Source organism: Canis lupus, chromosome 24 (assembly GCF_003254725.2).
Source record: "Canis lupus dingo isolate Sandy chromosome 24, ASM325472v2, whole genome shotgun sequence".
NCBI lineage: Eukaryota > Metazoa > Chordata > Mammalia > Carnivora > Canidae > Canis > Canis lupus.
Genome location: NC_064266.1, coordinates 5,433,276 through 5,452,315, shown reverse-complemented (window position 1 = coordinate 5,452,315; position 19,040 = coordinate 5,433,276). Strand labels below are relative to the sequence as shown.

At 48.2% G+C, this 19,040-nt stretch overlaps 1 protein-coding gene across 1 annotated transcript in view; it reads left to right on the top strand.

The window, feature by feature from the left end:
- The first annotated feature begins 12,546 nt into the window (after positions 1–12,546).
- Positions 12,547–19,040, top strand: part of BANF2 (BANF family member 2) — a 34,093-nt gene continuing 27,599 nt past the window's right edge. The window contains exons 1-2 of the mRNA XM_025469229.3: positions 12,547–12,701; positions 13,722–13,974. The gene's annotated coding sequence lies outside the window, so the exon portion shown is untranslated. The remainder of the gene's footprint in view (positions 12,702–13,721; positions 13,975–19,040) is intronic.

The following is a 19,040-nucleotide window of genomic DNA, read 5'->3' as shown; positions in this document are numbered from 1 at the left end:
AATAGCTCCAGTGATGAGGGCTTGCAACAAATGGGGCAGTGGCAGGAGAGGGAGGTGCAATGGTACTTCATAAGGGGCAATTAGGAGGTGAAGTAGGTGAGGTTTGGTGACCATGGAGTGTGCGGGATAGGGATCTGCCACCTGTGAGCCCTTGCTCCTGGCCTGAGTGACACCACTGGGGCAGGACCCACAGGGGAATGAAAAATAGGGGACAGGAATTGGGGAGGATGTTGCACGTTTGTTGACACATGGAATTTGAGGAGCCTGAGGGAAGTCCAGGTGGAGTTACTGTTTCTGTGAAGCTCAGGTGCTGAGGCCAGCAAGGGTAACACAGACTGAAAAGCTAAGAACAGGAGTGAGGGTTTGAGCCTTAAGAATGGGGATAATCACACACAGCATATAGAGCTGGGAGCTGCATGTAGGTGGGGACAAGAGAAAGCCTGTATTAGAGTCCCGGACAGAGAAAGGAAAACCCAAAAAAAGGAATCTGCATCGATCAGCTATTGCTGCATAATAAACCACTCCAAAACTCAGTGGCTTAAAACAGGCTTGAGACTTGGCTGATCTTGGCTGGCTCACGCATGGGTTTTTTGTAGGCTGGGGTTCATGTCTTGTTTGGGCTTGATTGGGGCTTTTTAGAAGTTCTGCTCCACATGGCTCACTCTCTTCCCTTGGATCAGAGAGGTAGAGGAGATATTTGCCTCTCAGTGATGGGTGAAGCATAGGAAAACAAGCAGAAATACATGAGGTCTCCGGGAGGCTTATAACTGTGTCACTTCCACCACATTCTATTGGCCAAAGCATCTCAGGTGGACAAGCCTAGATTCAACAGGAGTTGAAATATGGGCAGGGTTAAAGAAATGACACTACTGATGCAATCTACCTTGAATCCAAGAAAAACAGGAAGAGTAAATCCAGAAAGTAGGGGGGTTCATAGCAGGGAGAGAGTTTCAAGAAGTGAAAAAAGGTAAGCATTGTTAAATGTAGCCTGGAAATCCAGCAAGACAAAGACTAGATTATGTGTTAAATGTGGCAACTCAGGAGTCACCAGGGACCTTGGGGAAATAGTTTTAGAGGAGGGGTAAGTTTAGATAAGGTGGCCACCAAATTGTGGAGGGGTCAGAGAAAAATGAGAGAGGGGAGAGTGGAAGCCATGTGCATCCATCCATCCATCCATCCATCCATCCAATAGATGAATCCAACTCAGTACTACTCTGTGTCAGTCACTGTTCTCTGTGATGGAGACAGCCAGGAAAAAAGCAAAGGGTTTCCTCTGATGGAGCTCACATTCTAGCTAGAGAAAAAAGTAGACAAGTCAACTGATAAATAAACAAGATGAATTAAAATGGTGCCAAGGGCTCAAGGAAGAGAACGGCCTCTAGCGATGGAGAGGGCAGGGATCTGGGAATGGGGAGGGCAATGGATGTAAAGAACATGATCAGAGGAAACCTCTCTGGGGAGGTGATGGTTGAGTTGACACCTGAACAGGAGAAGAAGTTGATCTTGTCCTGGAAAGAAGGATAAGAAGAATAAGAAAAAAAAAAAAATCCTGTGGTAGGGAGGAGCTTAGCAGGTGGTTCAGGGAAACAGGAAGAAGGCTGTGTGCCTGGAGCTCACGGAGGGCAGGAGGCAAAGGCAAGGGATGAGCAAGGCAGGAAGATACCTAGGTCCCACATTCTTAGGAGGTATTGGGAAGCCAATGGGAGTGGGGAGCTTTAAACAGGAAAGTCTTACGATATGATCTACATTTTTAAAAGACCACATTGGCATTAGTTAAGATAGCGGATTTGGATCTCATGTGGATCCCCAAACCAGCTGGGAGGCTTTTGCAAGATTCCAGGCAAGGTAAGATGCTGGTAAATATTTAACATCTGGCTCTGGAGGTAGGGGGTAGAGAGGGTATTCCTAATTTGCAGCAATTGCCAATTTCCATCCTGTCAATACTCCCATCAAAGCTGATTTCAAGCTGCTGAATCACTGAACACAAAGGGGGGAAGAAATTGCAGTAATATGCCATTATATACCACAGAGATAATCTCACAAATAATCTCAAGGGCATGTGTAATAGTAAAATGTAGTGAAATAATTGGAAAAGAGATGATGTTGAATATTTATTACCTTTGTTTTTCATACAATCTATTTTATTGTAAGTTTACATCATTACATTTTTAATAGAATGGCTGTGTTTGATGATCTGCTTGAAAAATTCTTTTAAAAAATATTTAATTTATTTATTCATGAGAGACAGAGAGAGAGAGGCAGAGACACAGGCAGAAGGAGAAGCAGGCTCCATGCAGGGAGCCCGATGTGGGACTCGATCCTGGACCTCCGGGATCATGCTCTGAGCCAAAGGCAGACGTTCAACCGTTGAGCCACTCAGGCGTCCCTGCTCGAAAAATTCTTAAAAATCTAACAATCAGCTGTCATGAGCCAGCTGGCTCCTCCGCACCACTGAATATAATAGTCACCTGCACCAGAGTGGAGGGGGTGTGTGTGTGAGAAAGAGAGAGAGAGACTCAACAGGATTTGAAATTGTACACATTCATGTCGGCATTTCTGCACACATCTCATTCTTTGTCTGAACCTCAGACTCGTTGGGGTCGGAAGCTCAGTCTGATGCACCATCATGTTCCCTTGAAAACCTAGCCCACTGCCTTGATTTGGGTACAAACTCCCCTGAGACTGGGTCTCCCCAGAAGAAGACATTGAGGAGAAGGTTCAAATGAAGACAGTTTATTTGGAAGGTGATCCCAGAATCACCAGGAAGGGTGCAGAGAAGGGAGACCGGAAGAGAAGACAGCTGATGAGCAGTGCATCCTCAGCAAGTTTCCTCTCTAGGCAGCTGGCACCCCATTCCATGAAGGAACTCTGGGAGACAGTGTGGAGTATGTCTCAGCATCACCCGAACTGGGAAGCCAGGAAGGCTGGGCACTCATTCACTGACACCTCTCTGTCACGGGTTGGAGGCTGCTTCTGGTATTTCTAGCCCACACCACAGACAAAGCCCTGAGGAAGAAGATCGTGGTTGAGATGCCCAGGAATGGTGGACTAGATGTCAACAGGCCGCCAATGATGTTGGTGTGAAACTCACAACCATTTCTTGAATGAATGGACAAACGAATGAATGAATGTAGGGCCCTTTGAGGTGCTTTAAACACAAATTTAAGATCTAAAAGTTTTAAAAGAGAATGCAGCTCCTTCCACTCCACAGGCAGCACATTTATACTTTTGCAAAATCTAGAGCAGAAGTCTTATGATATCCCAAACGGTTTAAGTTTTGCAGTAGCACTACATAAAATCAGAGTAATTTTATTATACACTTGAAGAAAAATCCCTATAGACAGGCTCTAATAAGTGTCAGAAGAAAACAATATTTACACAAAGAAATTGGATGGTCAGCAAGAACCCAATTTACCAATTTTTATGGTTGCTGGTGATAGTAATGAGCCACTTGGGTAAGAACGTTTGGTTTTGTGTGGGTGACATTGGAAGTGAGCTCGGAGTTAGGAATCTTGCACAAATGAGGACTGACCCAGTGGTTGGCTGTGAGTCCCCAAAGAAAGCAAGGGGAAACCAAAAATAGATGGATGATGTATATCTGGCACTTTTACTATTTCTAAAGTGCTTTGGAGATGATCCTTACTAGACGCACAGAGGGAAGTATTATTATTGTGCCCTCAGTACAGATGAGGCAGGTGACTTCGGAGAAATGCAGTAACTTGCTCAAGATTTCACACTTACGACGACGTTAGATAAGCCTCGGAGACTCCAAAAATGGCATCTTTCCTTAATACACCCTCTGGGTTCTGGAATCACACTCCCCTGTCTCAGATGGGAGGTGCCAGTCATGAGCAACGTTTTGCAGCCCTGAGGTCAGTTTGGCAGGGCCTGGGACATCCTGGGACAAAGTCTGAGAGCCACTGAGTCAGAAGCCTCAGTAATGCGGCTTCATTTTTCTAGCCTCAAGCAGCAAGCATCCGTCAGTAGCCTCGCTAGTTAGACATCCTGCTCTTCTCTGTGATCACCACCGATGAAGAACTCAGGACTCTAGAACTTTGTGCCCCATTCCTGATTTACTTCTTTCACTCAATAAATATTTATGGAGCATTACTGCATGCTAGAGCCTCTGCTGGGTGCTAAGAATTCAGCAGAGAACCAGCCCATAGGACCCTACGCTCTGTGAGCTTACAGTTTAGGAGAGATGGGGGCGGGCGATCAATAATTCGTTAGACCAACATTCAGCTTGCGGTAAGTGCTCTGAAGTAAACAGAGTGAAATTGTATGCAGGAACTGTGAAAGGCCTCAATGTCTTTTTTCACTCTTTCTCCTTCCAATCTGTCCTGCTCGCTTTTAGCAAACTTAACTTTCCCGCAAGACTACTCCCAGCCTGGCTTACCTCCCCCTCAGGAGCCTGCAATGGTTCCCACCACATCCAGTCTGCATCTCTCTGCCCGACGTCTGTGGAATTCCACGGGCCAGTGCCCCCGCCCCAGTTTGGATCCTTCCCTTCCACTCCACCTTTCAGGAGCTGCCTTTGGTCATTCATTCCAGAATTGGGTTCTCAGTTTGCCCGCTTTCCCTCTGCCCTTGCTGAGCTCACAGAACTGTGTCCTCCACAGAGCATTTCCCCCCCTTACCAGCTCCATGTAGAGGCTGCTCTGGTACGATTGGGCACCAGAGGTCACCGGCAGAATGTGTGCAGGGGGCACCTGGGTGGCTCAGCGGCTGAACACCTGCCTTTGGCTCAGGTTGTGTTCCCGGGGTCCCAGGATCGAGTCCCACATCGGGCTCCCCACGGGGAGCCTGCTTTTCCCTTTGCCTGTGTCTCTGCCTCTGTGTCTCTCATGAATAAATGAACAAAAAATCTTAAAAAAAACGGGGGGGAATCTGTGTACAGGAATTACGACTCTTCAACAATGATAAAAACTTAGGAAAAACTTACCAAAAAAGCTACCTGCATCCCATGTTTTTCCTTCTGAATTCCCTGTGATTTTGAAAGTCCTTTCTTCTATCTTAAATCACTCCTACCTCACTGCGTACGTATTTCTTAAAGCCTTACTCTTCCTGGCTCTGGGACAGAGCTGAGGCACCCGCTCACTGCCTGGTGTCTGCTAAGTGTTCAGAGAGTGTATGTCAGTTGATTAGTAAGTGCCTGGCACTTAAAAATCATTATTCTACACCCTCCTCCGGGTTCTTTCCTCCAGACTTAAAGAGTGCAGCTCCTTCAACCTTTCTTCCACATCTTTTTCCAACCACTTAATCATTACGTGGCTCTTCTCAAACTGTTAATCAGCTTTTTTTTTTTTTTTTTAATCATTAGTGAGAGTTTTGAAGAAGGTGTTTAACCAGAAGCAAAAAAAGAAAGTAGAATAAAATTCTGAAAGAGCCTGCTAGGGTGGTTGGATTCAGCTCTCTACTTTGGCTTGGCAGGCCTTCCAACCAGCTCATCGATCAAGCCTCCTGGCGTGGCCCCGCACAACTGCCCAGGCTTGGATCTGACTGTGCACTGCAGAAAAATTAGATTTGGTGGGATGAGAACGTTGCCCATGGCCCCACTGACACAGTTCTTCAGACTATTAATCAGAAAATTCCAGGCCTGGTCAGAAATTTGTGAGCTGTTTTAATTCAGACTTTTGTTTTTTCTGCTTCTAGGGTCATTTTACTGTGAGTCCATAGATTCTTGCTGAGTTTAGGTGCCATCTGTGATGGTGGTGGTTGTGGTGGTGGTATGGTGTGTGTGTGAGGGAAAGAGAGAGAGAGGGACAGAAAGCAAGAACTTGGACTAATTCACACTAAAGTTTTACTGATTTACCATGCAATGTCTCTTCAACATTTGCACCTGGCCTGCCTTCTAAAGACGAGAGAGTGAAGGTGGCTATTGTGGATGGGGGGCTCTGGGCTCTAAACCATCTAAATCAGGAAGGCATTTGGGTTTATATTAATAATCCATGTAATTTTTGCATTCTTCTCCAAATATATTCCCAAGGATAGATTTTCTAAAAATGGAAATCATTTTATTGTTTTTTATCATATATATATATAAACACTGTACATGATGCAGATAATATAGGAAAAAGTATCACGGAAGGTATAAATTATCCCCTGAAGTCCCAACCTCATAAAGTAACATTTTTTACCTTTTTCCTTCTACATTATTTTCTATTTATAAATATACGTTGTTTGTTTTAATATAAGCTTTTAAGCGACCCCTGGGTGGTTCAGTGGTTGAATGTCTGCCTTTGGCTCAGCGCATGATCCTGGGGTCCCATTCTAGTCCCACGCGGGCTCCCTGCATGGAGCCTGCTTCCCCCTCTGCCTGTGTCTCTGCCTCTCTCTCTGTGTCTCTCATGAATAAATAAATACAATCTTTATATATATGTGCTTTTAGATCATCACCACGGTGTAAAAAGACTCTGGCTATTTATCTGGTGGCATCGGGTCCAGGCACTGGGGACAACCCGCCTGTTTTCCGGTTTGCAAAGCAGGACCTCAGGAGTGACTCCCTCCAGGAACCGTGCACATTTCAGAAGAAGAAGGAAGAGAGAGGGCAGAAGAGCTTTCTGGAAATGTGCGGGGTGGCGCTCTGAGGGGCCGTGGGGGTGCATTTCTGCCCGAGTCTCCAGGCCCTGGCCTGCCTCGGCTGTGGGCAGCCCCAGGGGTGCTCGCGGGCCCACGGGGGCGGGGGCCGGCCGTGGCCCGATTTCCCCGAATGACGCACCTACAAACCCACATCAAACGTCTTGCAGGCAGGCCTCCCGCCCTCAGCGGACCAAGCGCGCCGGTGGTGGAGGACCGGCTCCTTCCTTTCGGGCAGGAAAGCTGACGGGCTCCAGGCTCCGCACCGCGCAGGAAGTTCCACTGGGGCGGTGGCAGCGCTCGCGGCGGCGGCGGCGGGACTTCAGGGAAACCCCACACTCGGCCGAGGAACAGGGCAGAGGCCGATGGGCCCGCGTCCTCGCTCCCAGCCGGGGAGGGAAAAGGGAAAGGAGCAGGCGACAAAGTACCTGGCGGGAGGCCTGTCAGTCGGGGGTGCTTCCCGGCCGCCCGCCTCGCCTCGCCTCGCCTCGCCTCGCCTCCCCTCCGTGGGCGGCACAATCGCCTCCTTATTCAGATATTCATGACACACGGTGGCGAGATAGAAAATGACAGTGGGGAGGAGTCTATTTTAGGATGCTCAGGTAGAGCCTCAAGGGACACTGCAACCAAAATCTGGATCACTCAAAGAGACCAGCTGCCAGAGGACGTCGGTGCAAAAATCTTCTGGGGAGAGAGAACAGCATGTGCAAAGGCCCTGAGGCAGGAACATGTTTCGCAATTTCAGGGAATTGAGGAAAAGCTGATGAGGAAGTGATGGTAATGAGCAAAGCGTAAAGGCAGGGACCAGATTTATTTTGAGAATCATCACATATAACATTGTAGACTGTGTTATAGTTTGCACTGGGTTTTGAACACACACTATCTCAATTCAATCATCCCGACATTCCTATTGACTTCCTCCGGGTCACAAAACTAGGAAGTGGCAGACAGGGCCTCTGACCAAGAACTCTGCACAACTCCAGAGAGCACACTATCCACACAGCAGGGGGAGCCATTTGTATCATTGCTTGGAGTTTGTGCAGTGCACAGCCTGAGCCACTGTCCATAGCAGCCCTGTGCTAGCTCAAGTCTATTTTCTCCAAATTTCTATGCTTTTTCTGTGCTAGGGACTGTTGGGAATACAAAGAATAAAGATATTATTCTAGCCCTTGGTGAGCACATGATGCGGTTAAAAAGAAACAATATATGAAGAGATATGCATGATATAAGACAGTTTTTGTTTCTGACAAGGATATTATGAATAATTAAGTAGGGGGTGCAAGATTTGTAATTGGCTTGAAGATTTAGATTGGTGGACAGAGAAATCCATAGGAGTCATCACACACACACTCAATAAAAACCAAGTATGTTTATAGACTACCATAAATGCTTGCCTCCAGCAACTTGAGAATAAAAAAAAAAAAAGAACATTTATTATCCTATCATATAAAGGACAGGACCATATAGGTAAAATTTTGGTAAATCTAAGGCAAGAAAAAGAAATCATCTATAAACTCATTAGTAGTGGGCAGCCCAGGTGGCTCAGCAGTTTAGCACTGCCTTCGGCCCAGGGTGTACTCCTGGAGTCCTGGGATCGAGTCCCGTGTCAGGTTCCCCGCAGGAAGCCTGCTTTTCCTCTGCCTGTGTCTCTGACTCTCTCTCTCTCTGTCTCTCATGAATAAATAAATAAGATCTTTTTTTAAAAAAAAGAAAATGAAAACTCAGTGAAACACAACTGCTTTTTACATTTTAGTGTATTACCTTCTGGTTTTTCCTCCTCAAAAAGCAGTGTGTGTGTGTGTGTGTGTATTTATATGACATGTATATGAATGTACAGATATGTCATACATGTCATATAGACACATACCACAAACACATATTACCTTATCGAGGTATAATTTACATGCTTTAAAATCCATGTGTTTTAACTGTGAAGGTTAACGAGTTCTGGCAAATACAAGCACCTGAGTAATCACCACTATGCTAAAGATCTAGAACATTTCTTTATCCCACAACTTCCCTTACCCCATTAGTCACTCCCTCACCCCACCCCACCCTCTCCTCCAGGAAGTCACTAAACTTCTGCAACCTTAGACTAGTTTTGCCTGTTCCAGAACTTTATGGAGTCAAGTGTGTATTCTTCTGTCTCTGGCCTCTGTTGTTCACTGTGTCTCTGAGTTTTATCATGTTACCATGTAGGTACCAGGAGTTTGTTTCTGTTTGTTGCTGACTAATATTCCATTACAAGAATATATATATATATATGAATTTGTTTATTTATTTACCTGTTAATGAACATTTGAGTTGATTCTCATTTGGGGACATCACAAATAAAGCAGCTATGAACATCCTGTACATCTGTGGAGGCGTTTCCATTTCTCTTGAGTAAATACCTGGAAGTGGATGTGCTGGGTCATTTAGTAGATCTGTATGTTTAAAGAAAACTACCAAGTGCTTTTCCAAAGGGGTTGTACCATTTTACAATGTATAGGAATTCAGCTTATTCTGCACTTTTTTTTTAAGGTCTTTCTTTCTTTCTTTCTTTCTTTTTTTTGAGAGAGAGAGAATGAGCAATGGGGAAGGGCAGAAGGAGAGGGAGACGCAGACTCCCCACTGGGCAGGGAGCCCAATGTGGGATTCCATCCCAGGACTCTGAGACCATGACCTGAGCCAAAGGCAGATGCCTAACTGACCGAGCCACCTGGGCACCCCAGCTTATTCCACATTGTTTGTTTTTTTTTTTTTAAGATTATTTATTTATTTATTCATGAGAGACAGAGAGAGAGAGAGGCAGAGACATAGGCAGAGGGAGAAGCAGGCTCCATGCAGGGAGCCCGATGCAGAACTCGATCCTGGGACCCCAGGATCACGCCCTGGGTGGAAGGCAGGCGCTCAACCACTGAGCCACCCAGGGATCCCCTTTATTCCACATTCTTGCCAACGCTTCGTATTGCTGGTTTTTGTTTTTTTTTTTTTTTTACTATAGCTACTCTTATGAGTGTGGGGAAGTTTTAAGTTGCATTTCCCTGATCACTAATGTTGAGCATTTTTTCACAGGCAAGTGTTTCCATAGTTGTAATTCTCTGTAGCCTCTGCTTCTTAAGTTTACACTTAAAATGACCATTCTCTGTCGTCTTAGTGACCATTATGTTAATGGCTCCTAATACTCCAACAAGAGGATTCTCTACAATGTATTCAATCATTTCTATTAGACATTTAAATGATTTCCAATTTCCCACATTTCTAAATAACACTGAAACCAACATGTGAATGCATATATTCCTCACATATTTTAGATGATTTCCTTTAGATTAATCACAAAAACAAAAGGATCAGGCCAAAGGCATTTTTGTGAGAGTCTAAAATAGGAAGTGGATGTAGAAAATGCTGTCTTTGAAGGTACCAGCTGAGCCCGTTTTCATCTCTCAGCTGTGTGATGAGGTCCCGGGATCGGGCCCCTTCGTGTATGTGATCCTTTTGTCTAGAGACAAGGCTAATAGTTGTTTGGTAGCCACTATTTTTGAGTCCTGGGCAATGCTGGAAAGATTAACGCTATCCTCGACACAATGCTCCGGTACTACGCTTCGCACTCCCTCAAGCCAAGTTGAATTGGGGAGAAAGAAGAACTCTGGGGTGCCTGGTAGATGCCCAGCCGACTGGTGACTGAGGCCATTCCCTAATTTCTGTACATGAAGTCCCGACCGACGGGGCCAGGAACTTGAAGAGTGTTTCGATGCCATGTGGAGTGTGTTCATTTGGATCGTATGTTTGTACGATCCAAACATTCGTACGGGGGCGGGGGTCTCTGGGAGGGCTGACGCGGCTGATGCCGAGGGGTACGTGGGAGGATTCCGGGGATCGCACCCACTGCAAGGGGCAAGGGAGGAGTTGGATCAACCCTGCTACAGCTCAGATGTGAGGCAGACACAGGCATGGCAGAGGGATGGGCACCTAGAAAAGTATATTAATCCTGTCAGGCCAGCAGAGACCCTTATCAACCCCTCTCCAAGTATCAACCCCTCTTGCTAGTGCGCCCAGCAAACCTAGCAAGAGCCATATTTTAGATGGTTCCAGGTCTACCTCCATATTCGTCTTTCAGGAGAAATTGTACAGGGAAAGGGAAGCAAGAGGAATTTGCATAGCAAATCAGTCCCCTGTAGGGATGCCGTTCAGGCCTGCCTATGTGGAAGAAAACCTTTGGGCGGGTTGCCAGGCTCCTTCTTCCCCCTGGTCTCCCCCCTGAGATGTCCTCTGAGCTCCCCCATTTCCTCCAGGCAGAGGCATCCTTGATGACACTCCAAAGGGCAACCAGTAGAATGTCTCCATCTGCCTGGAGACCCGACACTCACCAGCAATGCCCAGAAATTCCTGATTGTACTAAAGCCACAAGAGTGTCCTTCTCCCACTAAACGGGAACTTACTGAGGGGCAAAAGCCATTCCTCATTCATGGTGTCTTAGCCTGGGTTCCCCCAGAAGCAGACCTTGAAAGGAGGATCCAAGGGCAAATGGTTTCTTTAGAGGCTCTGGGAGGGCAGCAAGATAAGGTGTATTATCAAGCCAGTTACCACTGTGGGCAACAGAGGCTCAGTCCTGTGGAAGCCTATGGAAGATAGCACCGAGCAGACCTCCAAGCTACTCCACCTACGTGGGAAGGAGCTGGGGTATTTATCCACCAACCACTAACAGTCATTGGTTGAGGAGGTTCCTGGGAAGACTTCAATTCCTCGGCTCACACCTGCACTGCCTGCATGCAGGGTGGGCTCCAGCAGCTGGGGAAAGCCCCCAAAGAGACATAAGTGTTGGCGGCTGGAAGCCAGGCTACCTTCGTGCACAGGAGTGATAAAGCCAGGAAGCCATGGGCAGGGTGCAGACATGAGCTGTGCCTCCCTGACGTGGCTCAGCACTGGCAATGAACAGATCCTCAATAAAGCAGGTAGGTTGAACTCAGAGGGCTCAGCTAGCTTTGGCCCCAAAGCTATAGCTTCCTTTTGTTCTCCAGCAACCCCTGAATACTGCCACCAGCTGGCAGCGTTATTTTAGGATCAAACCCAGAAGACTAGCACCATCACATTACACAAGCAATGCTTTTTAAAGTGTACTCCCTGGACCAGCAGCAGCAACGGTACCTGGAAACTGGTCAAAAATGTAGAGTCTTGAGTTCTACACCAGACTTACCAAAGTCAGGAATTCTGGGGAGGGAGTCTGTAGTTTAACAAGCCCTCCAGATGTTTCAAATGTACCTTAACGCTTGAAAAACAGTTTTCTCTAAAATTTAGGATAGTTTCTAAGGCAAGGCCATGTGCTCTTTGGTTAGAATGCTTCCTACTCCCGACCTCAAGCACCGGAGAAGTAAGGGGATGGAACTTCTAGAAACCTTTCAGACTCTGGCCCCTCTTGTGGGTTTTCCCTTTCTATGAGGGCTTATTAAATGGAAATTGTACCGAATTACCAATCACCTGCAGAGGAAAGCGGTGCAAGCATACAAAGCTACAGAAGCTGCCCTGAGAGGCATCTGTGTTGGGTTTGACCAAAGAGAGTGGGCGGGGGAGATGCACATTTTCCTGTTTGTTTTCTGAGCTAATATTTAAATTCTTCTGCTTGCCTCTGAACATACCAGGTGGGCAGTGGGGGAAAAGTCATGGGTCTGCCCCGGACTTTGATTTTAAATCAATCATAGAAAATGTGCAAAGGAAGAGTTAAGGGTTGGGGGTGGATTTGTGTGGGAAAAATTAAAGGAGGCACTTGGTTTACTTTGTGTGGACCCAAACCAGACGGGGTAGGGGACACACGGCACTGGGGTCACACACGGCACTGGGGTCACGGTGTCACCCAGCTGATAGCCTCTAGCAGAGCAGTTGCTTTTTCAACAGTGCCAGCCAGAACAGCAGCCAGATGTGTTATTCCTTCAGAAGAGACTCTCAGCCCCCTGATATAAGCAGTGACAGCAGACCTTGTTGGGGACCCCAGTGGTGTGACATCACAATGTGGCCCCACTCAGGATCTCAGGACTGACTGGCCCATGAGCCCAGTATATAAGCTTACCCTCCTAGGGCTGACCTGCATTTACAGGGCCACCGCAACCCAGACGAGCTGACCTGGGGCGCTGGCCTGCCAGGCACTCTTGGTGAGTATTCAGACTTTCTGAGAACCACGAAAAGAAACCCAGCTGATGACTGGCTGGCCTTGGGGTCCCAGACTCACAGCAGCAGGTCCAATCTGGTGTCCAGGAGTGTGCCAAGACAAACCTGAGCCCTTCCTGGGGAAGCTGCCTCCCCTGGTACAGACACCCCTTTCCTGACGTGTTGTGCGGGGTTGCCATCTGCAGGAACTGATATTCTAATCACCTCCTAGGCCCAGTCTGCCACCTGCCCTGGCTCCCTGGGCAAAGGTCATCTGGGTGCCTGATAGAGACTCTGGGGCAGGGAGGCCAGGCTCTCAGATAGCATAGCCACTAGAGCAGCGCTCTGAGTCCCAGCTTGGGGCAGAGGCAGCCATTGGCCCCGTGATACCCTCACAGCAGTGTGAGCAGGTGCAGCTTCTCTGGCAGCGAGAGGGATGCGGAGACCACCTCCCCTCTGACTGTGCATAATGGCCTTCCTCTCTGTACACTTTGCCTTTTCTCTTTGGCTGCTTTTAAATCCAACCCCCAGTAATGCCCAGTGTATTAAATCCCTTCTGTCCCTCTTGGGACAGTGGGAGAGATTTGAGACCATCATGGGAAGTGGGTAGATGGGTTAGAACACTGGAAGAGTAGGAAACAAGGGAGAATGTGGGGGGTGAGGGCAAGATGCTGGCTTTTCCCAGCTAAGTCACCAGCAGTGGCTTGAGGGGGTCTTAGGCCCAAAGGCCTTTAACAGCCAACAGTGGGGATGGGCACAGGCGGCCCCAGGAGGCAGAGCCAGCCTCCTCCACTGCCCTGTCTGTCCACTGGCTTCCCACATCCGCCTGGACCATTCACCATCCGTAGGAACCAACAGGTGTGCACAGGCACAGAACAATGCATGCACAGGGGTGTTTTTTGGGGGGCACATGATATCAAGCAGGCTCTTGGCTTTACCTGAATGCATAAAGCAGAGAATGAGGCAATTGGAGAAATCTTCTGACCCCAGGCTTTATCATCCTTTTCTTTGTCTTGTTATGACAGCTGACTGCCAGCCTCTCCATACATGTGAAAGTCCAAGTTGTAGTGATCCACCAAGCCTGCTGGGAACATCGTAGCTCCATCCCAGGCCCCGCCAAGAGAAAAGAAGTCTAGAGGTTGGAGCCAGAGGGATCCATAGTCCTCCACCTGCAACAGCCCTCATTAGGGGACACAAGGAACAAACATTAAGTACCTACTAAGTATCAGATCCACTATCCCTGTCGTTGCTCTTGATTCCTGCCACCAAGAAGGTGAAGTAGGTATTTTTGTGCTCATTTTATAGATATGGAAACTGAGAACTATGTTCTGTGCTGGGTGCCGCGTTTTTAGAGGGACATTAACCTAGAATTTCTATACACTCCATATACAGACAAGCATATCCATAGATTAGAGCACTCTGAAAATAGAATGGACTTCTTTGGGAGGCAGAGAGAGTGCCTTTGGACGCATCCGGGCAAACTGGGTGCCTTCCGTTAGCAGGGCTGGGACAGGACCCTTGTGATCAGCGGGGAGCTGAACCAAAAGATCTTTAAAAGCTGTTCCAAATCCCAGATTGCAGGAACTGGGTCTCAAAACCTTGCTAACCTTCCATGTTTGAACCCAAATGGGTCAGGCCTTCCAGGGTGGCTGCCAACTTTGTTAGTGAGGAAAGCTTGGAAGGAGCCATAGAGACCAGCTCTACCAACCTGCTGGGCCCTAGGTAGAAAGCAGGTGGCCAGGCGGGTTCTGGGGGGTGATCCAAGGCCACAGAGTCAATTCCCAACATGAGTATTTGTTGAATAAATGAATGAACGGGTGACAGTGCCAGCCCTGGAATCAGCCTGAATGCTGACCAAACATCCCTTAGCCCATCTCTCTTATCCTAAAACTCTTTCCTATGAAGATTATGACTCAGCAACACTTACTGAGCACTTACTGCCTGCAAGTGTGTTTACAGCGATTATTTCATGTAATCTGCCCCTCACCCGTCAGGTAGATGTGTCATGGTCCGAATTTCTCAGATGAGGGTGGTTGGGTAACTGCCCCAAGGGGTCAGGGACTCGTGGCACCGCCACAAACAATAATGACAATGCAGGTCTCACCAACTCCAAGGACAGTATGCACCTCCACCTCCCACCTCCCAGCCTGTGCCGGGAAGCACTTTCCTATTTATCCCTCCTAAGGACAAACTGCTGGTAGCTTGCCCAGCTTCTCAGGGGCTATTTTACCTCCTCTTTGACTCTGTCCTGGCTGTTGTTGGGCTCCCCCAGGCCTGCCTCCTTCAATGCCTGTGCCACTCGCCCTGATGGGAAAAGACAGAGCGACTGTTTCCACACCAACAGATGTTATGCGCCAAGGAAGAAAATATGCTAATCAAAATCAGCTTTGGCTAATTGTAGCAATTTCCCTTCTGCGCACTGCCCTGAAATAGTAGCCACGCTCTGTTCTTTTTTTCACATCAGGGAGCCCCAAATTGGCAGCTTAAATGAGGTTGCAAAGAAGTCAGTTAAACAGGCCTTTTTGCTGCCAGTTACCATGGATGAAGCCTTGAACATGCTCTCCTGGTAAGACCCTAGTTCAACTGTTCGTGGACTTGGCATCTTGCTGTGGCTAATTCATACCCACTGTTAAGCTGTGAGAACCTCATTTAATCCTGGGGAAAAGCAGAACCTCAAGAGATTTAATGAAGTGCCAAGCTCGAGAGCACATGGTCTGACCTTGAACCCTGGTTTACTACTGATTTCTTCTATAGCCAGCACTGGCCAGTAGAACTTTCCCCATTGAGGGAGATATTCTCATCTGTGCTGTCCCATATGGTAGCCAGGAGCCATGAGTACCATGGCCAAGAGCCATGAGTGTGGCTCTTGAGTACTTGAAAAGTAGCTAATGGAACTGAGAAACCAAATTATCAATTTTAATTTTAATGTCAGTTTGGCCTAAATACCTTGTGTGGCTAGGACAGGGTACCCGGGCAGGGTAACTATAGCCCTGCTAACTTTTGTGATTTCATCTCTTGACCTCATTCCCTCCTCTCCCCCAAGACACCTCCTCCCCACCCCATTCACCAACCAAACCATCATTCTAAGCCTCCAATAAGCCAAATAGTTCCCTTGAGGCTTTGGCAGCATTGCCCTTCCCTCTGGTCATTTTACAGTTTGCTCCTGTCCAACATCACTGCCTCAGATCAAGAGTGTCTGCTCAGAGCACCCTTCCCTGTGTTGTCTGATAGTGTCCCCAGCTCCACTCTAAACTGCTACTAATTTCTCCAAAATATCGTGCATCTTAGTTCAGACTGCTATAAAAAAGCACTACTGACTGGCTTACAAACAACAAACATATCTCATAGTTCTGGAGGCCAAAGTCTGAGATCTGAGGCCAGCATGGACAGGTTCTGGCGAGCATTCGCTTTGGAGTTATGGGCAGCCTTTTTCTGGTTGTTGCCTCATGTGGTGGGAAGAGAGCTTTCTGGGCTTCCTTTTGTAAGGGCACTAATCCCACTCATGAATGTTTCATCCTAATCACCTACTGACCTAACCACCTCCCAAAGACCCCACCTCCTATTATGTCACTCTAGGGGTTAGGGTGATATATGAATGCTGGGGGTGGGGGGCACAAACATTCCACTGTTGCATTGTGCTTCGGTATTGTCCTGTCTGCTACCATCTTCCTGGATAAGAACTTCAGTTGGGCAAGAGCAGGGGTGCTATGTCTCATGATCACTCCACCCTGGACCTGGAACAGTGCCTGGATTAGCACCTGGCAGGTGGAATGTGCTCAGCATAGTGTCTACAGCCAGTGAATACCCTGCAGGAGGAAAGACAGGCACTGCCTCAGTAGGCTTTTGCCGTGTAACTCAAAATGTAGTGGCTTAATACAGCAATGGTCAATTAGGTCTCCCAATGCCCTGGGTCAGAAATTTGGGTAGGGCTCAGCTCACATGGCACTGGGAGCTCACACGGCCTCCAGATGGCATCTCCATGTGGTTAGCATGGAGGTCTCTAGTCAGACTTTATGACAGCTGGCTTCTGAGAGAGGATTCCGAGCTGCCAGGGTTCTTGAGGGCAAAGCACAGTCTTGGCACCACTGCTTCACCACATTCTGTTGGTCTAAGCAAATCCTCGCAAGCCCAGATAAAGGGAGTGGAGGAGACTGCCCACCTCCTGGTGGGCAGGCATACAAGTGGGCAGGGCATACAGGAGGGAAGGACCTCATGATGGCCACCTGTGCATGCTCCTGCAGTCACTCCCAATAGCCCAATCACATTGCTTCTCAAACTGGATTGAATACACGTACCACTTGGCACCTTGTTAAAATGAAGATCCTGCTATTAGTAAGTCTGGGGTGTGGCCTGAGATTCTGCATTCCTAACAAGCTCCCAGGAGATGCCAAGCCTTGAGTCCATGACCACCAGAACCACAGGAAAGCCTGTATTAGAGGGCATCCTGCCAGGGCTGGTCTATGTTTAGGTTTGGTCCCAATACAACCCCTGGTGCATCATTCCACTGGGTTAAGCATTGCTCATTATTACCAAGGTTCATGTGATCAGTCCCTTCTCCCCTGGTCCCCAGGCTCGTGTCCACACAACACCATGAGAATCATCCCACTCCATCCCCCAGAAGCTTCCCACACATTGCTTCTCCAAGCTCTATAGCTCCTTCCTCCTTCACTCCAATATTGGATGCCCACCACACCTCTTGTAAAATTGGTGGGGTGGGGCTCTTTCAGTTACAGTTTAGAATCAAACTCAAAATAACTTAATGGAAAAGGATTGATGGGCATGCTGTGGTTTCAGGAATGGCTGGACCCAGTCCCTCAGTGATATTGTCAGAAAATTGTCACTATCATCAGCTTTGCCTCCCACTGGAGATCTCTCTGGAAGGCTCTCCCAAAGTGAAGGAAGAGAGGATCCCCTGCTTTGCAACCACACCAGGAAGAAGGCACCATTTCTTTCCTAATCTTTCTAGCAAAAGTGCCAGAGTTCTCTCTGCTTGGTCCCACTGGAGTCCCATGCCCACAATGAGCCAATCATGGTGGCCAGGAGGTTGTGTTACCTCAACGGCCAGGCCTAGGTCATAGGTATGCTCCTGGAGCCAGGTGATGAGGCCAGTCCCACCCAGGCCACACAGAATGGGGTCAGGAAAGGTGCAAAAATCAGAGAAGGGAGACAGCTCTTGAGAAGCCAAGAACTCACCACAGTTGGCCATGAGAACAGATGTTCTGTGATGGCTGGGGAAGCAGAGGGACTTTATCAATTCCAGGGAGCCCGCAGCCAACCAGGCCTCTTGGCCCCTAGCACAGACTCAAAGGGGATGAACCCTTTAGTACCAGAAAAGACTTGAAAATTAGCCAAGGCATGTCCCTCAGAACACTGGCCCAAGGGATGTTAAGTGAAGTTACTTTAAAGGCTATGGGGATCCCTGGGTGGCGCAGCGGTTTAGCGCCTGCCTTTGGCCCGGGGCGCGATCCTGGAGACCGGGGATCGAGTCCCACGTCGGGCTCCCGGTGCATGGAGCCTGCTTCTCCCTCTGCCTATGTCTCTGCCTCTCTCTCTCTCTCTCTGACTATCATAAATAAATGAAAAAAAAAATTAAAGGCTATGTGGTCCAGGAAGCTTAGGAGACAATGGATTAGGCCAAAACAGAGCAGTTCCCTTGCCACACAGGACTTGTCAGAGCCTTGAATAAGCTGGCCTACACTGAATTCTCAAGAGTGGGGGTGGGGGGGTAATGAAGGCTATTGTTCCTTTGAGCACACTTTAGAAAATTATCAACCTAACCCCACTTCACCCATTTTATAGATGAAACAACTGAGGCCAAGAAAGGGAAAGTGATTCAGGCAAGTTAAGGTAACTAGTTAGTATGGAGTGTCTCCTCAACTGCTGTGACAGTGACAAATCTGACGCCACATGGAAGCATTGCATTGTAGCTCAGGGCGGCCTGTGCCCCAGGGCTGCTTGTTTCCTTCCCCCTGTTCTCCTGTCTCCCAGATATTCCCTGCAGGGGCTCTTCCGTGGCACAGCCCCTGGGAGGGGCATCAGGCTCCCCAAGTGCTGACCCCAGCCTGGGACCTGCCCCTCGCCACTGGCAGAGCCACTGACCTGGCAGGAAGGCCTGTGGGTTGAACAGAGAAACACAGCCATCCGCCCAGCAAGATGGCAGCACTGTGAGGTTGAAGAGGCTCCAAGGTTGGCCAGACATGGAAGGTTCCAGATGTGGAAGAGTAGGGACAGCCAGGACATCGGGAGTGCCAGGCAGGGGGCGGCCAGAGGAGAGAAGGTGCCTGGGGCTAAGCGGGCACCATAAGTCCAGACGGATGCTTACGTCAGGGGGATGTGACGTGGCG